At 39.0% G+C, this 19,106-nt stretch overlaps 1 long non-coding RNA gene across 1 annotated transcript in view; it reads right to left on the bottom strand.

The window, feature by feature from the left end:
* Nucleotides 1–338: 338 nt before the first annotated feature.
* LOC135485480 (uncharacterized) overlaps nt 339–19,106 on the bottom strand; it is a 35,398-nt gene continuing 16,630 nt past the window's right edge. The window contains exons 2-3 of the long non-coding RNA XR_010446575.1: nt 5,238–5,401; nt 339–1,445 (exon numbers count right to left, since the gene is read on the bottom strand). This is a non-coding gene — a long non-coding RNA (uncharacterized LOC135485480). The remainder of the gene's footprint in view (nt 1,446–5,237; nt 5,402–19,106) is intronic.

Below are 19,106 nucleotides of genomic sequence, written 5' to 3'. Positions count from 1 at the left end.
CCATTTCGCAAAGGTATTCTTTGGTCCCTCTCAGTCTTTAATCCTTTTTTGTCCAACGTCGGCTCCGAGGCTTCGAGCTTGAAGTGCTTCTTTCCACGAAAAAAAGCAATGGTCTTAGTGAGGCTAGACATGATTTGACTAATTTCGCCCAGAAAATAAAGGCAACATCTCACAAACCGGTGTCGTATGTTTTTGATGCAATAAAGGTACGCTTAAGCTATTTGATACACTATTAGTGGTTGGAGTCTGTCTGTCCCCCAAGACCATGGGGTCTCGTGCAGGTTGGGTGAAAGGATCATGTGAACAATGGTAAAATAAAAAACAAACCGCCATAAATATAAAAGGATTTCCTGTAATGCATACTGACTTGTGCTTACAAATTAGTTAGGATACAATAAATATGTGAATTACATAACAAAAGATATATAACCGCTTTATTTGACAAGGGGTGCCTTTCAGCTTTTTTTGCACAACAAAATGTTGTGAAAGATTTGTTTGTTTATTTGCACTGCAGTAGCATGCGGCGATTTTCGCTGTTGGACGAGGCTGGTTACTGTTTCCAGTCAAAGACCAGACTCGGAACCTACATGTATGACAGAACCATTAAGATTTGGTGCCGCCATTTTGTTAGCATGTCACATGACTGCAATGTCTGCGAAGCAAACGATATAATTGAAACGTGCCCCTTGTTACGTGACTGAAACATGCTTGAAATACCTGGACTGTTTGTTACACAATTGTTAGAGGCTGAGAATCTGATAGTGGCGAGGTGACGATTGGTGTTTCATTTGAATGTCTTGATTAACTTTCAGAGTACGCGAATAAGCCACGACAGCCTACAAAACACGGACTTCATAAAATCTACACTGCATTCGAATGACGATTCGATAGTGGCCGTTACGGCTTACCAAAATTATCTGTTGCTTACAGAGACAGTTCGAGGACATGTCTTAATTGTTAGAGAATTTAATACTTATGGTACAAATAATTAATTTTAATATATCGGATACAGAATTCATGTTTCAATAAGATTTGGAAGAGCGATACACTCATCGTTCAGGCAATAGACAGCAGATAATGAACTTAACAAAAATTGTATTAGAGTGTCCAGGTCATTCGAAAAGCCAAGTCCTGCGCGACACGACTGTTTCACCGTGACAGCATCTGACTATGTTTCCCGTCCATTGTATTGAAAAATGGCCACAACATCTGATATTTTCCCAGGTTCGTGCGGTGATTGTGCATTATTGAAATATACATGTACATGGGAAAGTGTGTCGGAAATGTCAGTCCCGTGGAAACCCGTTTTTTTCTTTAACTTTTAAATCTGAGGTTAATGTCGCTTATTTGAAGATCTTCTGCAATGGGGGGCATCCCAACATGACCTTGACATTCTTCTCTCCCATCAAACAGACGTTGTTGGCACATGTCATCTGCATCATAAACTGGAACGACAGAGAAAATAATACGGTCAATCGACAAATATTTGGAGATTTTAGAAAATTAATAAAAAATGCTCAAAACGGTGTATTGCATGGCTGAAAAGTAAGAATATAAGTTGTGTTAGCAGCTTCTCAAACTTCATCATTACAATATTTCGACACGACGCAGTAGCCTTTGTTTTATTCACGTGTGTCCTCGTAAGGATACATAAACGGCCGCCACTTATGATGTACAGGATGTCTAAAAAGGATGCCCATTGTAAGTAAATGTAGTAAGACAAATCACAAAACACAGATACCCAAAACACTTAACTGATAATAAGATGAATATGAAAACATGATACTCTTTGTTTTCCTTAAGCTACCTTTTGAAAATATGGAACATCTCCCATCCGCCCATTCTTTTAATATTGCCATGTTTTTTGACAGAATAAAAATCCCCTTAAGAAGACACTATATTACTTTTTAATTTTAAACCTTTTCTTGGGAATGATAGTGGCATCCGATTACGGATGTTTGGCAGCGGAAGAATTGAATTTAAGAAATGATCGACATAAATAATTCGTAAGCAAGGATTTAGAATACAATCTTAATTGAGCGGGCTATTCTTCGAAGCTAAGGTTATTCAAATGTCAATTGACGTACTGCATACTGTAGATTCGCCGATCTGAAACCGGTTCTGAAAATGCAGTTCATACTATACATATCATGCGCATGGTGGTTTGATGCGTGCTATTAATATGATCAATTTCGAAAGCCGATGCGTTGGCGACACTGGGGACACCAAATTGTCTGATACTGCATAATGTCATGCCCTGCTTGGCCTTTATTTCGCATTTCTCGTAAACTAATTTATCAACCGGTCTTTGTCAATCGGTAAAACTTAACTGAAATTCGCTTACAATCCATAAAAATATATGAATCAAATTATTGAGTTGAGAAATCGACCGCTTGGTTTCTAGGGCATCCAATGTAATGTCACCAGGTATCCAGCATGAAGTAACTTGGTTTAAAGAGTTGATACAGATACAGAATGTAGGTATCGTAGGAGTGAGGTATAGGCAATCTTGGGCCTCGCCCAGGTTTGTTCCACGCGAACGGCGTGTGATGAGACAGCAATACAGACTGTGAGGTATCAATTCCTTTTTCGATGCATACCAAACTAGTCATTAGAATGTTATTTCGACAGCTTTGATATTTTTGTAACAACTAACTCAAGTTACTCAAGTCGCCAAAACTACTTCGGCTACAACGAGGCCAAAGTAATATTAATCGATACAATGTTGCCACCAAGGTGACTTCGGAAGATGTAATAGCCTGTAAGAATTTTGGTCATGTGATTTTATAGTAGCAGTCAGGGAAATCTAGTTCAAGGTTTCCCATTTCAGCAAAATGCTATAAGTATTCCCCGAAGACTATTTGAAAGATAATGTTCCTCCCATGGTCTGCATCTGCAAAATATACTTGGTCATTCCATGGAAGGTTTTCTTGGTGAAATGAAACCTATCTGCCCATTCTAAACTAAGGCCCCATCGAATTAACGGAATGGAACAGATGTGAACAGGATATGTTGTAACATGATAAAAACACCCCTGAAAGAGTCGCGAAGATATTTTCCAGTTCAAAAGAGGCCAGACGGGCAGGAGCTATTGCCAGGGTTTCTGTGGACAGAGCGCCAGAGATATACATCCGTAAGTTGGCACAGGGTGGTAGTGTATAGATAATTCTTGTTCACATGATAAATGCATTCCAGTAGAGCTGCCCTCTAAACAGCAATTCTATACCACTATCATTAGTCACGGACCGGCATTATCTCCCACTACTACTCCGCCAAGCCGTAAACCTTTGGCGATAATCAAGCATCATTCTAATTAAAAACGCTCCGTCATATTCTGTTCATTTCGTCGATTAGATAGGGCCCATTCTGAATTACTGTAGATGATTGCATCTGATACTAATGCTGTACTTACTGCTTTGGAAGTCTTCAATCGCAGCAGAGACTACGTTTAATCCTAGGAAAACGCTTTATCCAATGTTCAATATGATAAAACTTTCGAAGAGTCTTTGTTGTATTTATATGCCATTTCTAAGACATTTTTCACAAGACTCTCAAGATTAAAGGGCGATACTTTGCTTTCAGAAGTGCTAGCCAGAAGATTTCATAATACTTTCTAATGAACGAATTGAGTCCCCAAATAATTTTACTAATGCAACCCAGGCGTCGTGGAGTATGATCCCAGACACTTAACGCATGGGAATTCTGCATCTTTACAAAAACATTACGGCTTTCAGCACACGCCCAGTGGGAGTTTGCAGCCAATATGGTTAAAGGAACACTTAATTCTCGTGCTTCGCTAGTTAATCGACTTATTAGGCGGAATGCCTCGTTGTACATCATTTGTTCCACTGGCCAACTGTTCCGCAGCAAAATCTGGCATAATTGTTCCCAAATGGAAATTAGTGGTCGTGACCACGATACAAAGTAGTTTTTGGCCACATCTCGGAATATCTTGTATGCTTATTAGTTTTTTGACGCCAGAGGAGTTATGGCACTGGCTGATGCACTAGCCCTTCTCACACTGCACTCGCTGGCCGAGGCTTAACTTATCATCCAAACCTATGACCAGGAAGTATTCCCTCTGCTCGTTGTGAATAATCACAAAGAAAACCCAAGGTTACAGACATCATGAATTCTCAGGCCCAGTTGCCTCGCACTTCTAGTTATAACTACGATCGCTGAATCCAAAAAGGATGATAGCCTTGTGGTTAATTAAGCCTGAGTCCCGTTCGAGTCCCCGTCAGAGAAATAGTTTATCTCTCATCTCGATTGTACATATACCCTCACAAAATAGTTCGAAAATCCCGTCAGATGACATTTTGAAGAGTCATGAATCAATGCAATACCACTTCAATGACCAATCAAACGCACGATTTCATCCTCATTCAACTGTCCTTAGAATTTGACACAATGCCATTCTACCATTCGAGTAGCACTTGTGAAAGAAGGAGTCAATGAGGGGATTAAACCCAACCAACACGAATGATTTTCGCGGAAGGTAATGACGTAACGTAATGCTTGTATTCAATGCCAGTTCCTGGCAAGAGGACACGGTGTACACATGTTTTGTGTAATCGCTCCTCTGTATACATGGTAGGCCTACACGTAATATGGTATGCATGCCGATTCATAAATTTCCGAATTTCCTGTCAGTCGAATTTTGGTAAGATCTTCATGTGCACGCATGGTTTTTCGTGGCCCATGATGACTGTGATATATACGCTTTAAAGTATATGTTTGGTTGATTTGTTGAATCCTGGTGATATGCTGGACATGGAGTATACTCGAAAATCTTAGTGATATATTGAACATGTTGGAATATTCTGGTGTAAGCTGGATATAGTTTATCATGTTAGAGGACATGCGGGATTGTACAGTCATCCAATGGATTGTTTGTATTGATGTGTCGATGGCATATACATGTAGCGCACGCAAATGTAGGATGTCAGTTGTAATGTAAGGGCAAAGTACATGCAGTTAACCCAGGTATGGCAAATGAAGGTTCAAGTTGAGGTGATGTAATGAGAAGCAGGCGGCTTGTCTGAAATGGACTGCACATCTAGGTAATGTATTTGTGCCCGAGATCACGCTGACGACCTTAAATTCATTGTTTACTTAACTTCGAAGGTCTATTTGCATTGTGCATCGGGGTAAACATGAATGGACGGTGACATGGCTTTGTGCTGACAGCCTCGGATTCTAATTACAAGTCAAAATATCAAGATTGTAAAACTTACGTCTTTTGAATAACAGTCTGAACAGAGGAAGAGGCAGGCGTCTACAGGGTCGTACTTTATGACGTCTTCAATAGGGATGACAGGCTTCACCGCCTTGCCTTGAACGAAAGCTGCTCCGAATACGACAACCATCAGGCATACGATTGCAGTCTTCATCTTGTTGACTAAAACGAGAGAAAGTAACAAGACATGAGTAACAATGACCTCCGAGCTAAATAAAGGCTATAAGATACATTAAAAAAATATTTAAGAAAAAGAATTCGCGCATAGAATGAGAAAAAACAATTCACACACAGAATTTTCTGCTTGAAGACCATTTGACGTATGGCTCCTGCACACAATGGACATGGCCGATACCCGGTCTCCGCGACGTTTAAGTACTTCCAATGGATGTCCATACGATATACATGTAGATGTTACATACTTGATGAAACGCTGTTTCAATCAATGGCTTAAATGTAAACAATAAGCAAATTGAACAATAGTCTACATACTATTTCCAATAAGTCTGGTCCTTGCTCTCATGCTGAGACAAAAGTAAGGATTACAGTTTTTTAATCATCCTACAATGAAAGTACATCGTAAACTCAATACTTAAATCAATGGCATTTTCAAATCTCAGTGAATAACTGTCGCTCACAAGATTTTTTAGACATGTTTTACAAGCCTTATGAAGAGACACAAAGACGAAGAACAAAGTATCACTTGTACTTTATCGAAGACTGTTTTTGAAAACTTCGCTGATTCCTCTTATACTGTGAAACTAATTATAGCAGATTGTCCACGAGTGCCTGATAAATAAATTCAGGTATTTCCACACACTAGGGGACACATATGGGGGATAACGAAAGCCTCACTCACATCATGCCTTTCATCGCCTGTGACATTCGTAATAAGCTTACAAAGCAGTACGATGAAGAATGTAGTAACAGTTCAGACGCGTCTCGCCCTCAGTGTCTTTCAAAGGTTAATGATTACAGCGCCTACGTATGATTCTCAACTTTCTCGTAAAGAATAAGTCATGAATGTAAAATCCCCGTAAATGTTTTTATCTTTCGTCAAAAATTAACTTAAATTTACAAACACTAATAATATTCAGGTTGAACAAAATTACTACATTTCTCGTAAGCAATAATAGTAAGGAGCACGGCGTTCATTGAATATCTTAAATTTGCAGTGACGTTTCGCGTGTGTAAGTGCAGTACATTATACTAGAAATGATCATATGATTATACAATACATTTTGTGAAACAGCTGTCGGCCGATATCAACGTTTGGTAACACGATTCAGAAGTATTTGGATGAAATGACATTGAAGATAATGCTCGAACCATCAACAGTCAGTCAAAGTTGTAGGCCAACTCGGTGATGAAATCGGTGGTAATCATAAGAAAGGAAAAAAAATCCGAAGATCTTTGATGATAGTTGTTTCCACATTTGGGGAAAAAAAGACAACACCATCGCAAGAGTGGGAAAACACACTAATCATTGTGTTCGCACTTATCTAAACCAAGATTCTAAATCAAGGTCTTACAACAGAGCAAACAAGAAGAAAGGGGAAAGTAAAAATAAAAAATAGGCTGGCAACAAGGTCAGCAATATGTCATTGATATTGAATATCAGACCGGGAGAACCAGACAAAAAACAACGACAAAAAATATTTTCGTTATCGTTTTTTTCTGCTCCATTTGTTACGCTTCCGCGTCATTGTCATCACGAGTCGCTGATGGAAATAGTCTGGGATCACAGATGTGGCTCATGGGAAAGGGTACAGTTGAAACCTTTCGTTGGGGGGAAAATTCAAATGAAGCATAATGTACCGTATTGCCTGGTTGGTGTCCTGAATGATGAACAGCATGTACATTTTGTATAATGTCATCTGACTGGTTATCTGTTATGTCATCACCATCGAGTGGCTTTTATGCACAACTTATTTTTTGCATGTAGGAGTCATATTGTACAACAATAATATTTCGCAAGGATGTAACTTTTGCTTTTCATGTAGCTTCCGTTTGTAACTATGTAAAGTGTCAGTGGGTAGATAATCTCAATTCCTCCGGGCTTATTTCATGTAGATTTTGGCAATACACTCGTTTAATTGTGACTAATTATTATTCTGCGAGATGATATAATTTTGATGAGAATCGACAAGATATTTCTTTTGGAAAATCTTGCTAATCAAACTGACAGGCAGCCACATAAAAAAACCCGTCCAAGAAATAAAGATGAATAAGATGTATTTATTAGTTCGATCCCGAATAAGCTAAACAAGGTTGTCAGGTGTCGCGAGGGATGCGAAGTTCTCAATGAAATACGCGAAAGATACCACATCAATCATTCGCGTCCGAACGTCTGCCTTTACTAAGTCATGTAATAGATGCCTTTTCAGATTCATATGCCGGACTAAGTTATTTTGTAATTAATTAGTAATGCAAAAACAATAATATTGTAGGTAATGGTTTACAATATACAGAATCGCGCTGACAATGTTTGAATGATCGGAACCTAATGAATTTATCAAACAACTGAATTGGAAAATTTAACACGCCATTCTTGTTGAGATATCACGCATGGTATTGCGAAATCTAAGACTAGGCAAAAATACTGCTTCACTTGTTTGAATATCGGGAGTGACATATTAGTCCTTGAGCCTATTGCCGTAATGTGAGCTGAGAAAAACGAGGAAAGAATAACAAAACATCCCAACCTCGAGTGACACAAAATGTAAAGGACCTAATCGAGATCACCGAAGTGTAAAAGAATTGCGCGGGGCCGCCGGGAACAGGTGGAAGGTTTTTCGGATAATGTTCGGATGGTGCAACTAACATGTCGAGGGAAACTTTGGTGCCTCATAGATGTGACATTGAACTGTCTGTTGGAGGATTGAAATTCAATTCAACGCATTAGTGGTTTAGCAGGTAACTGATTTACGCGTCAATCCTACGACTTCAACCTTTGAGCAATGTCCCAACTGATAAGTATGAAGAAAACGTTGTATCTTTCTCATATGAAACTAACAAATGAAGATTGTTAGGCAACATAAACTGTATGAAAGAACAAGTCAGAAAGTTATTGCAAAGTTTTGATTCCCTCCCACTATGTTTCCGAACATGTCTGAAGCAAAGCGATGGCCTTTTTCCAACTGACAACGGAACGTAATCGTTCATCACGAGTTAGAAGAAAGCGATAGGAGTAAGCGAACGCCGCATTCCATTCGGTTCAGTAACCGTTTTCACGTCGCATCTAACTCCCCAGTGTCATCTCAAAAGAACGCTTCAATAATTGGCTCGCTCAATGTGGCGTGATCGAGAATGTCTTCCACCTGGTCAGGATCGGGTGTGTAGGTTCATGGGTGACAGATCATCATTGCAAGAACATCTCTGTAAGAACTGAAACCTGTCTGTCCTTCACGAACAATGAACTCGGTGGTGCAGCAGCTATCGGGACTATTCCTTCATACATGAAGGTCACCTTATTCGAGCGTTACCCTTAAAGGATCCTTGAGACGATTCCCTGGCAGTTTCGTTGCTAAGTGATTAGAAAACTTCAGCTTTTTAATAATATATCTTAGTAGAATTCCGATTTCAAGGCGTGATCTATTCTACTCGAACTGAGTTCACGAGTTGAGGCATTCGTGCTATAAGACTGGCGATAAATGCTGCCTTGTAACATGCAACATGGATATTGACAGTTCACCGACGGTGAACACCATTCGTACAGTACAGTATTCCGGCTACGAATCAATCAATGCTGACATCTTTTTTTCACTCATCGCGTTCATAACTATAAACTTTGATTAATTGATTTCTCCCCAAGGATTCATTCCTACCTCAATATGCAAGTTAACTTGGGTTATTTATATGTGAAGTGAACGTGTCTTCAAAGACAACTTTACAATCTGCGTCATATCTATCTATTTTTTATGTTACTTTTAAAATTAGATTCAGATACCGACGTGATCAAGGACGCATAATCCAAAGTGAAAACCCTTGTTCCGTGGACATCAAAACCACATTTTCCACCGGAAATCCTGTGCTCATAAACGAATGACGTACACCTCATAAAGTACAATGGCGTTGGCCAGGACGAAGAAAATTACCCAAGATTTATATCTTTGTGTTCTTTGTTCCTTTGTCAAGCTTCAATAACAGGTATTTTTGGTACTTTTGAAAAGCTACGCCATGATAAATGATGCCTTGGTCTGTGGATGCTGTTGGCCCGTCAAAGGGGATGATTGGGTGCCAGGAACATGTTCCCGATGGCATCGCAACAATGGTCGACAATAATAAAGCGATTTCTGCAGCAATTCTGGAGAGGGAGGCAATTATGTATACTTTGACGCCGTGCTACTTAGCTTTGGTATAGGATTTCTCATTCTTGGTGAACCACGTGAATCATGTCAGCCATAAAAGGTTCGGAGACCAAACGACTCAATCCCTTGCTACTCTGATTTCTAAACCATCAGAACATATTCATTTCCGATATTGCTTGTCAAATACATCCAAAGTAACCATCTATTTCTTCCGGTATCCGAATTCATGTGCTTATACATGTAGTTATAGCATGGTGATCATGGTCGAATCAAAGCCATTCTCAGTATTGCGTCTTGGCCGACTGGTTTCTTAAACAGTTTTAAAATTTTCAATCAAACGACATTACTGCAATAAAGTTGGCAACACATCTTTTTTGGGTTACTTTTGGTACATTGTGTAAAGGGCACTGCTCAATTCAGCAAGTATGCACATTTTGGAGTTTACGCCCATCCGGTGCTCTTGTCGTATGATGATGAGCCATATCCGGCGCTGAAACCAGGTTTTGTGAGACAGTATCTTTCTGTCGCAATCATCAAGAAGTAAACTTTAAAGGGAACCTTGCAAAAACAATAGTCGCATCTATCTAATAGCGATTCGAAAAATGTTAGAAACTTTTTAACGAGTTGGTTGCAGAGTATTTGCCTTTAATATCAGAGTAGCGCGGTAGAAATCCTCTATAATAAACCTCAATCTAAAACAGCATAAATGTAAGAAGATCCAATATTTGAAGTAATGGTTTATCCTTTCTGGTATTGAAACTAATGCATTCTTTTGGATATTCTCGTTTTCTTCTTAATAGATGAGGCCAAATGGCACTGTGACTTCGGAATGTTTTGCAAAAGGTTCACTCGGATAATTGAGGCAGTGCATGATCTTTCTGAAACCGTTTGATGCGTTGGAATCATTTTTTTCTCAAAACGTTTGATCCCGCTGGGCAGAAGTGGTACATGTAGGTTTTGTGCATTTTGTAAATAACGTGGAAACATCTGTGCACGCACTTGTACTTGCACGCACTCACAGACTAGTAGAGTGAAGTGCATGCACTTTAAAGCAGGTAGATCAAACTAAGTATATTGAACAACAGAACTGATCGCGAATCGTCTGTAGCCCGTCCTATGGAAATGACTTGTTCGTACAAATGACAAAGTGGACTCCATATTACAAACAAACCGCAATAAAGAGGCAGGGCTCGACTCGGGTAAACGGTTCTGTAACTTCGTATGTCCATCGGCACGGACCTTTCCGTGACCTAATTATAAGTACCCATCGTCTGCAGAATACCATTATGCCAGGTCAAGCACTGACAGCAGAAAAAACCCAAAGATCACTCGACTTGTCAGTGTCTGCAGAACAGGGCAGACCAAAAGGGGTAATGATAGCAAAAAAACTGCGAAGACAAATGATATCCTTGTGCAAGTAGTTTTTTAGCAATCGGTGATTTCGGAAGAACAGTAATTCACCTCGGAGATTTCCGACAGCGGTTTCTCATCGGTATGTGGATGAAATCAGCCATGTCCTCACCCTTTGGGAACGGCGATAATATGCAGAGCAAAAGTTTGCCGTCGTAACAGGCTGTATGATTCATCGACTTGATATTAAGAGTTTCTTACAAGAAATGGGGCGGCATGTGCAGAATGAAAAAAAGAGGTCCGAATCCTGCCTCGTCAGACCCTGTGGACTGTTGATTCACCTCTACTAGTCCGTCGCACACTCAACCAGCCTGACAAACATTCAATGCTGCAATCGATGCAGTTCTGAAGCCTCCCTCTTAAATTTTCCTCCTCTGCCACCCCGAAGGCACGGGGCTTATATAGCAAGTTATATTCTGACCGATTCTCACATCGATTTGCACAAAAGGAACAAGAAGATATGAATATTTTTTGCGGCCATTATGTCTCATTACGCCAAATAAACCCGGAGGGTGCGTTTACCGGCTTATTGCATCCTTGATGTGTCGACTTTCATACCCGAGGACCATTCGTGTTTATTTTTATGTCTCTTCCTTAATTACTAACAGCTTTCTTGAGATGATCAACATACGGTGGGTTTCGCAATTCTACTACGAACTACGAACGACAAATATGTAAATGTGTTTTATCGGTGACTTAAAACTAAATTTCCCGATTTCTCCTGCAACTATATTATTGAAAGACAAAAAGATTATCTGACCATCTATATACTTCGTGCTTCGCCGTTCGTACTGATTGCAAAGCCTGGCTAAAGTCGTATTGTGGATAAACGATCATCCAGGGAAACTTTAATCACCAAATTCCTCAAAGCAGTAACGTAAAGCTGATTGGTTCTCGGAATGTGTCTTTAGATGATTAGACAATAATGAAAGGCGAATGAGGGGCTTATACCTTTGACAATATAGCTTTATCAATAAATTCGATTAATCAAATTTAATTGGTTTACTAGAACGTGGTGAGGATGAGATTTACAGGACATTGGAAAAAAATCCGGGGAAAAGAAGCTAACATACATGTAATCATATCATAAGGAAAACATACACCTTTAGAAGCTGTCAACGAACAATACAGTAGAGTAGACCTTTTTCTCAATGAGAACTAAATTGACTTTTGCCTCTAGTCACAATGGTAAATATTTCAATATTTCTAAAATGCATGTAAACAACTTAAGTCAAATCCAAAATTTCAAACTATATAAAAGTACAATATTTTATATGATATAAAATTCACATTAGTTAAAAGGATGAGAGATAATCCATTCACAATATTAAATCCAGTTACAATTACGTCTTTAATGCATTTTAAAGAGCGAATATTATCCCTAGTGTAAGTATGTTTAAGCTGATGTCAGGATGAATTTATGGGTAATACGTGATGTGCATAATAGGTTGAGATCGAGCCAGATTCAAACTGATTGCTAAGGTGCTGTCTAGCATAATAGGTTTATCCGGTTTAACAGTTTTAAATTCCCCCCGGAAAGATTGCCATTCCATATACATGTAGCATGGTGAGGGATTAGGTAATAGTTATTCAAAGACCAGAGACCTTCATCGATACATCAAAATCACTCAATCCTAGGACAGAGGCTCCACTACCACGACGGTAAAGTTTAGTTCAGATTCAGATGTAGGACTATCCACACATAGGAATTTTATAATTCTGATGCTAAGTGCGCATTTTCTTTAATGCAACCAGTGCATAATATGATAGCATCAAGTCAAAGTCAGCGATTTATATGCATTTTTAGTGAAAAATCATGTGAAATATGAAATAGTATGCATCCTAATACATTGTATCTTAGTTTAAATAAGAAATTTTATTGAACCCACAGAAAAAAAACTTACGAAGGACATACATTTCAAGGGCACAATGTGTATGATAATTAGCCTTTGACAATTTCAAATTGGAGAATGAAAATGACTGATTCAAAGAGACAGTCGTCACTTGCTTATTCCCTTCTATTTTAAAGGATATGTCACGCAAACCCCTGGAATCCTCAATCTACAATGCGATAGACAGATTAAAATACTTTAATGATGTTACGACAATCTAATTAGATCTTCTTCTCAATCGCATAAAACTTTAGGAGAACTACCAGCTGATTGAGAAGGTGTATTCTTACACGTACGGCACTTTGTCTTCAAATTTGGGAAAAATGGAATTTATGAATCGGGTCGAATCGGAGTCAACATCGGAAAAGCTGAACCGGAAATTGGCGAGATCAATAATCGGTTCAGAAGTATATGCGTTTGGTTTAGCACGTTAGCGTTATATTTCAAACGAAACTATCCGATCGGTTTTGAACAAATTCAACGAATATACCACGGCAGTGAATTCAATATTTGACCTGTCTGATGATGATGCAAACACAAAGGTTGGACTTTTTCATGCATATATCTGAACACTTCGGTTTGGATGCAATCATATGTATACATCAGAAAAGTCACATTATTTCATATCTTGTCGTCCTCCAATAACGTCTCGAATGACATGTATAAAGGAAAATATGCACAAAAAATGGAGTTTCAAAACAATACTTTTTCTTCTTTAATTTCCTTCTCCTTTCCCAAAATAGACTTCGCTCTTTACCACAGTAGTCATACAGGTTGACACATCTTTGATGTGAAAAGTATGGTCCTTGGCTAAAAAATGCACTAAAGACTTCAGTAATGAATGTGTTTGCTTAAACTTTGGTCAAAACTTTAGTCAAAACACAAAAAAGCATGTTGGGAAAGTTGCACAGGATGATGCCTTATCTGTCATATGTCAGTGGAAAGGGCGAAGTGGTCAAAATCCCACCACAATTTAGCCTAAAAAAATCTTAACTTTCTCAGAAAGGGTCAAACGCTTGTTGGTATGCTTTGGAAAGATAAAGGAGTATTCATGTACCATTTATAATAGTTCAAATAACATATACAATCAAAAGATGAGAAAACCCATTATATATTATACATCAGAGATCACGAGACAGTGTGACTCCATCAACACCAACTTGCTGTTCCTATAACAACATTTACTCACCTTCTCGAGCCGTTCATTAAAACCAAAGGAAGCCCTTCCCAATTTTGAAGGTTTCTCCTCATTATCTTAAGTCACTTAAGGTAATTTCCTTCGAAAAACAAGCCATGCATCTGATTCAAATATTGCATAGATGCGTCGCCTCAGTTCCAACAGACCTGTGGGTCGTGAATGCCAATTAAAACTGCTTGGTAAAAAGGAAAAGAAAAAAAATGGAGTGTGAAAATGAGTCAAGCATTGGGAGTCAAGTGCATATAAGATGATGCTAGGCTAAAAAAAGATGATTGGATGAACCTCAGTCTCATTTTAAAAGACAGGTTGTTGGATGATTACTGTAGACCAATGTGCATGGCGCATGCAAGACACAAAAACGAGAACACTCCCCGATGTTGACTAAATCAAGTGATATAAAGCGCCGTCAGAATCATTTGCTCAATTGAGTAATCGCCAATGCGTATTAGCATCTCCTTGCTGGTTTTGATGCTTGAGTACGGCTGTTGGATTCTGCAAAGATGTTTCTTTAAAACCGTATTGTCAAAAGCCACTCAAGTACATTGTAATCCATAAATATGTCTGGCGACAACACGAAAAGACCTGACATGTCTATGTTGCGTGATGTTGGATTATAACCATGTCCGGCAGACGGTCAAACAGAAGCCGAAAGAACCTGTTTACGGTCATATCCGTCGCGTCAAACCTTTTCTATGATTATCAAAGTTCCACATGATCACTCATGAATTACGATTTACAGAGACGACTTCTTTTCGTATATTTGTGAATTTTGTTCGATTATAAAGAATTCGTAAAACGAAATCGTAGTTCGTGTGCGATGCAGCCACTGAACAAAGCTTTAATTACACAAACCTAGGCTAATCGTTTGAACCCCTCCCATCCTGTACATCGAATAAATCGTGCCATCTCCCTACCAATCATACTGAGCTAATGATAGCTTGTGCCTCGGTCAATCGAAAGGACCTCAAAGTCACGCTTATATTTAGATTTTCTGCTCGTTATGGTTTGAATTGCAACCGTGATGGCGTCATTACTTTAATTTATCGTTTGACAAACGCAATCCACGTTAATGTTCTTTGTAAACACGTTCAACTGGTGTCATAAAAGAAAGTCACGCATTGTTCAGTTGCCTATTTAGTATTGGGTGCGACATCGGTACTTGTATGTATGCCTTGGGTGATTATTTAGTATTGGGTGCGACATCGGTACTTGTATGCATGCCTTGGGTGATTGCAGCAGAGAATTGATGAAATTTTGTCTGCTAACGATTTTTATTTGAGTTGGGGTGTTCATGATGAGTGATCAAATGTCTTGAATGGTATATCATGAACTTAAGGCCCAAGATAAAACTCATCCCACCCGGGCCTTTGTTTTAAACATATTTTTAAGGTGCTTCAGAAATTCATATAACGATAACACATTTCATATGAATTTGTAGATGCACAGATAAATCCATGCGTCGTTGCATAACTATCACCTCCTTTGAAATGACTGTAAGCTGTGTGCTGCGATGAGAGATATAATTTGCTGGAAATTACAACGATTGCATTCCAGACATTTCGTTTATGCTAACCTTGCAGATATTTTTTTTGGTAACAGTTACATGAACTTCGTCATCTCAGTCTCAGGTAATGATTGCAATTACAGTTACCAGTAAAGTGAAGAACGTTTTATTTTCATTTTGCTATTCCACCAGCATCATTACAATAATTCCAAATTCGACACGTGCATACATGTAACATGCATATCACAACGTCGTTATCCAAGTCGTAGATCACAATCACTACGACTTGGAATACGGCTAAAGTTTGTTATTTTTTGCCTTACGAACTGGGTCGATCCGGAATTTAAAATATCATTGCACGTAGTTTATCAGTGTGAACGCGTTAGCAAGTTCAGTTGAATCGACACGACTGTTGTCAGACACGACTGTATGTCACTCGCAAAGTTGAAGCAGGAATTGGGGCCGTAAATGATGCACGGCCTCTTTAACAATGGTGATCAATATTACGTGGGCAAATGGATATAGAGTCATTAGCTTGCCATATTGACACAGATACCACCTTTAATTAACCATCATTTGATTACGTTTCATGCTATTTCTGATGGGTGTGATTAAATCGTCGGGTTACCTTTCACGCGGAAGACATTATACGATCATATTGCAGTGCGGCATTTATAACTCAGTGAACATCAGGACAAGATTCCTGGAATATAACCATTACCTTGCTGAATAGTTGAATGCTAATCATTGTTAGGTTACTTTCAATACATTTCAAGATATCAAACTTCTAAAGGCAAATTACACTGGTAGGCCTATATCTTGCATGTACCCGTTAAATAGAGAAAGGAAGGGAATCATTCTGATACATTGGGGGAAAAACTCTGTCGTGTCTATACATACAGGGTGGCCCAAAAGGATAGAGGAAAAATTAGTCAAAGATATCTCGATTCGGTCCAGTAATTTTAGTTCTATGTTTTGACTGACAAATCCTTGATATCTTGCTAAATACCAACCCGAATTCCAGAACAGAAAATTTCCGATATCCTTTCTTTCGAGTTGATCAAACACGTACCTGCAGTACATCGGTTTTTTAGACAGTTAAATCAGCACAGCAAGAAAATTCGTGCTAATTACTTTTTAACGAAGTCCCCTTTGATCAAGGATGTACAGAGTCAATGGCATCTAATTTGTTTTATCATGATGAAATGATATTGAGCCGGAAAGCACGAAGTCGTGTTTTGGTATTCATATACAATGCTAATTAAAGACAACATTCCTTGAAGTTACTATCTGCTGTTTGGCTAATTACACCCGCGAGCTAAAAAGGTATTTGGTGTTCTGTACTTAAAACATCGCTATGGGTTAATTTCTTCTGTCATGTGGACACGAGCCATGGAGGAGAAGGAGGAGGTATACATTTCGATTTGATGACAAAACGAGGAATCAATTCCAGTACGGTCACTCCAAGATATTATGTAAAGTGTTCAGGTGAAGTCATCGAATACATTAGTACACAATATCTCAAAAATGTGCATTTCACTACTTATCTTATTTTTTTTCATTGCCAATGACATCGTACCTGCTTGTTACCTTGAACATTCCGTGTCTCAGTCTTACAAGTCATTGGGGTGGTACTGACTGACACTGTTCCTGCTTCGAATTGCTAATGAAGGCACAGCGGATCGAATTATCATGTTCGAACACCTGCCCCAATTCTCTAATCTAATTTGACGCCGTGATCCATGCCATAAGGACAATCAAAATATCCTTAGATTAGTAGGAGTAATGGCTTGGATGAAATTAGTCCGCCACAATTATGTATGTTCAGCTGAGAGCGACAGAGCGAGAGTGCATTGGTGTGAGTTGCGGGAGGTGCTGCTGTCTCAGAGCTAAATATCGGCGAGGTCGATCATGTCGTAGAGGTAATTAATATCCAATTTACACCAATACGCTAATATACAAAATACCGGCACAGTCAGACAGGGTAAAGGGGTACCATTATATCCTAGTGCAAGTATACCCCTACAGCATTGAAAGGAGCTGGTAGCACGCAATAATGCTACAGTCGCATCATCGTCTGGTCGTCAAAGTCTGTATGAGTTCATACTGTAGGTACACGTGGGAACAGAAATATTGGAATCGTATTGAGAAGGATAAGGGAGCTTTCAGACCAATAAATAAGACTAGTCTTAATTCATTCTTGGTAACATATACCTAAACTAGCTTATACTCTATTAGACAGCTGATATAATGTACTTGGTATTCACATATTTAAGGACACAACTACTAATCGAGTATATTCTTACTATCGCCTGGCTACGGCATAGAACACTAAAGGCGCGACTTTTTTGTATCTGAAAGTGTTACAATTCTGTAATGAGCAAGTGTTGATGAAAAACATTTGAAGGACTCATTATCATTTAGCTACCAAGGACGTGGAATAGCCCAGGCCCTTGAGCTATATGTACAAACCACGTCGTAGTCTATAAAACGTGCAGTTAGATTGTCAATTCGCGGATTGTGCAGAAGGCACCTTCTAACATTCAGCGAAAAAAGTATAAAACAACTCGTAGAAAAATAGCAAAAGCAATAAAACTGGGACTCGGTGGATTTCCACCAGCTTGTTAATTGCCCATTTATTTAAAGGAAATGCGTCGTCTCCTGACGAAATTATTCAATGACAAAGTCATGCTGGAGCTAAAGCCGCGCATGAAGCCAAGATTGCAAATGAATTACACCACGCGGGATGAAGGTATTCCGCCTGGATTAGGTACTAAATCAAGAGACGCTAGAAGTTGACAAATATTTGTAACTGATCTTTATCGATATTCAGTTACGGAATATGGCTTGTTAGCCTGATTGCTGGCGGGTAGATCGAGTAATGTCGAAGAAGGCAAAGCCATCTTCAAGCAAATATTGGCAAAGCGAGCGTTGTCTTCAAATTGCATACATTCGTGGTCGTCTTGTCTTTCCCGATTTGCGGGAAGAAGTACCAAATCAATGTTGGCGCTCTTATCAATGAGGATAACATATGCTCAACTGCATGTTTGAGTTTTTCTTGCCTGATCGTCTTCATTGGAGACAACGCGTGTCTCAGCTCACCGCAAAAAGAAATGTCAATCACGAGTCTTATCTGGACTTAGATGGTAAATACTAACGATATCTTTGTCATTTTGGTACAAAAAGCGTCGTTTCCTTATAGACAAACCCTTTTTCCGTGTTTACAAAAACAGCCTTACAGATAGGCCAATTCCTTTTTCCGAACCTTTCTCTGAAAAACACTCAAGCTTGTGCTGGCTTTTGTGGTGACTTGATAGGATATAAATATCGTTTATTTCTTTCGCGCCATCTCCGATAAGTTAGCTTCAGGGTAAACACAATCACTTGGAGAGGTAAATATGCTATGTATGTCTAAAGTATTTTTGTAAGATATTTCTCTTTATCAGATCACAATGCTGAGATATAATAAAGAGGGGGGGGGGGTTATGCCAACAAAATGGCACTGGCAATATAACCAGCAGAGAAAGTGAGCATTCCTTCCTTCTGCAAACAG

This window comes from Lineus longissimus, chromosome 3 (assembly GCF_910592395.1).
Source record: "Lineus longissimus chromosome 3, tnLinLong1.2, whole genome shotgun sequence".
NCBI lineage: Eukaryota > Metazoa > Nemertea > Pilidiophora > Heteronemertea > Lineidae > Lineus > Lineus longissimus.
The sequence above is the reverse complement of the archived record's forward strand: the minus strand, read 5'-3'. Positions and strand labels throughout refer to the sequence as shown.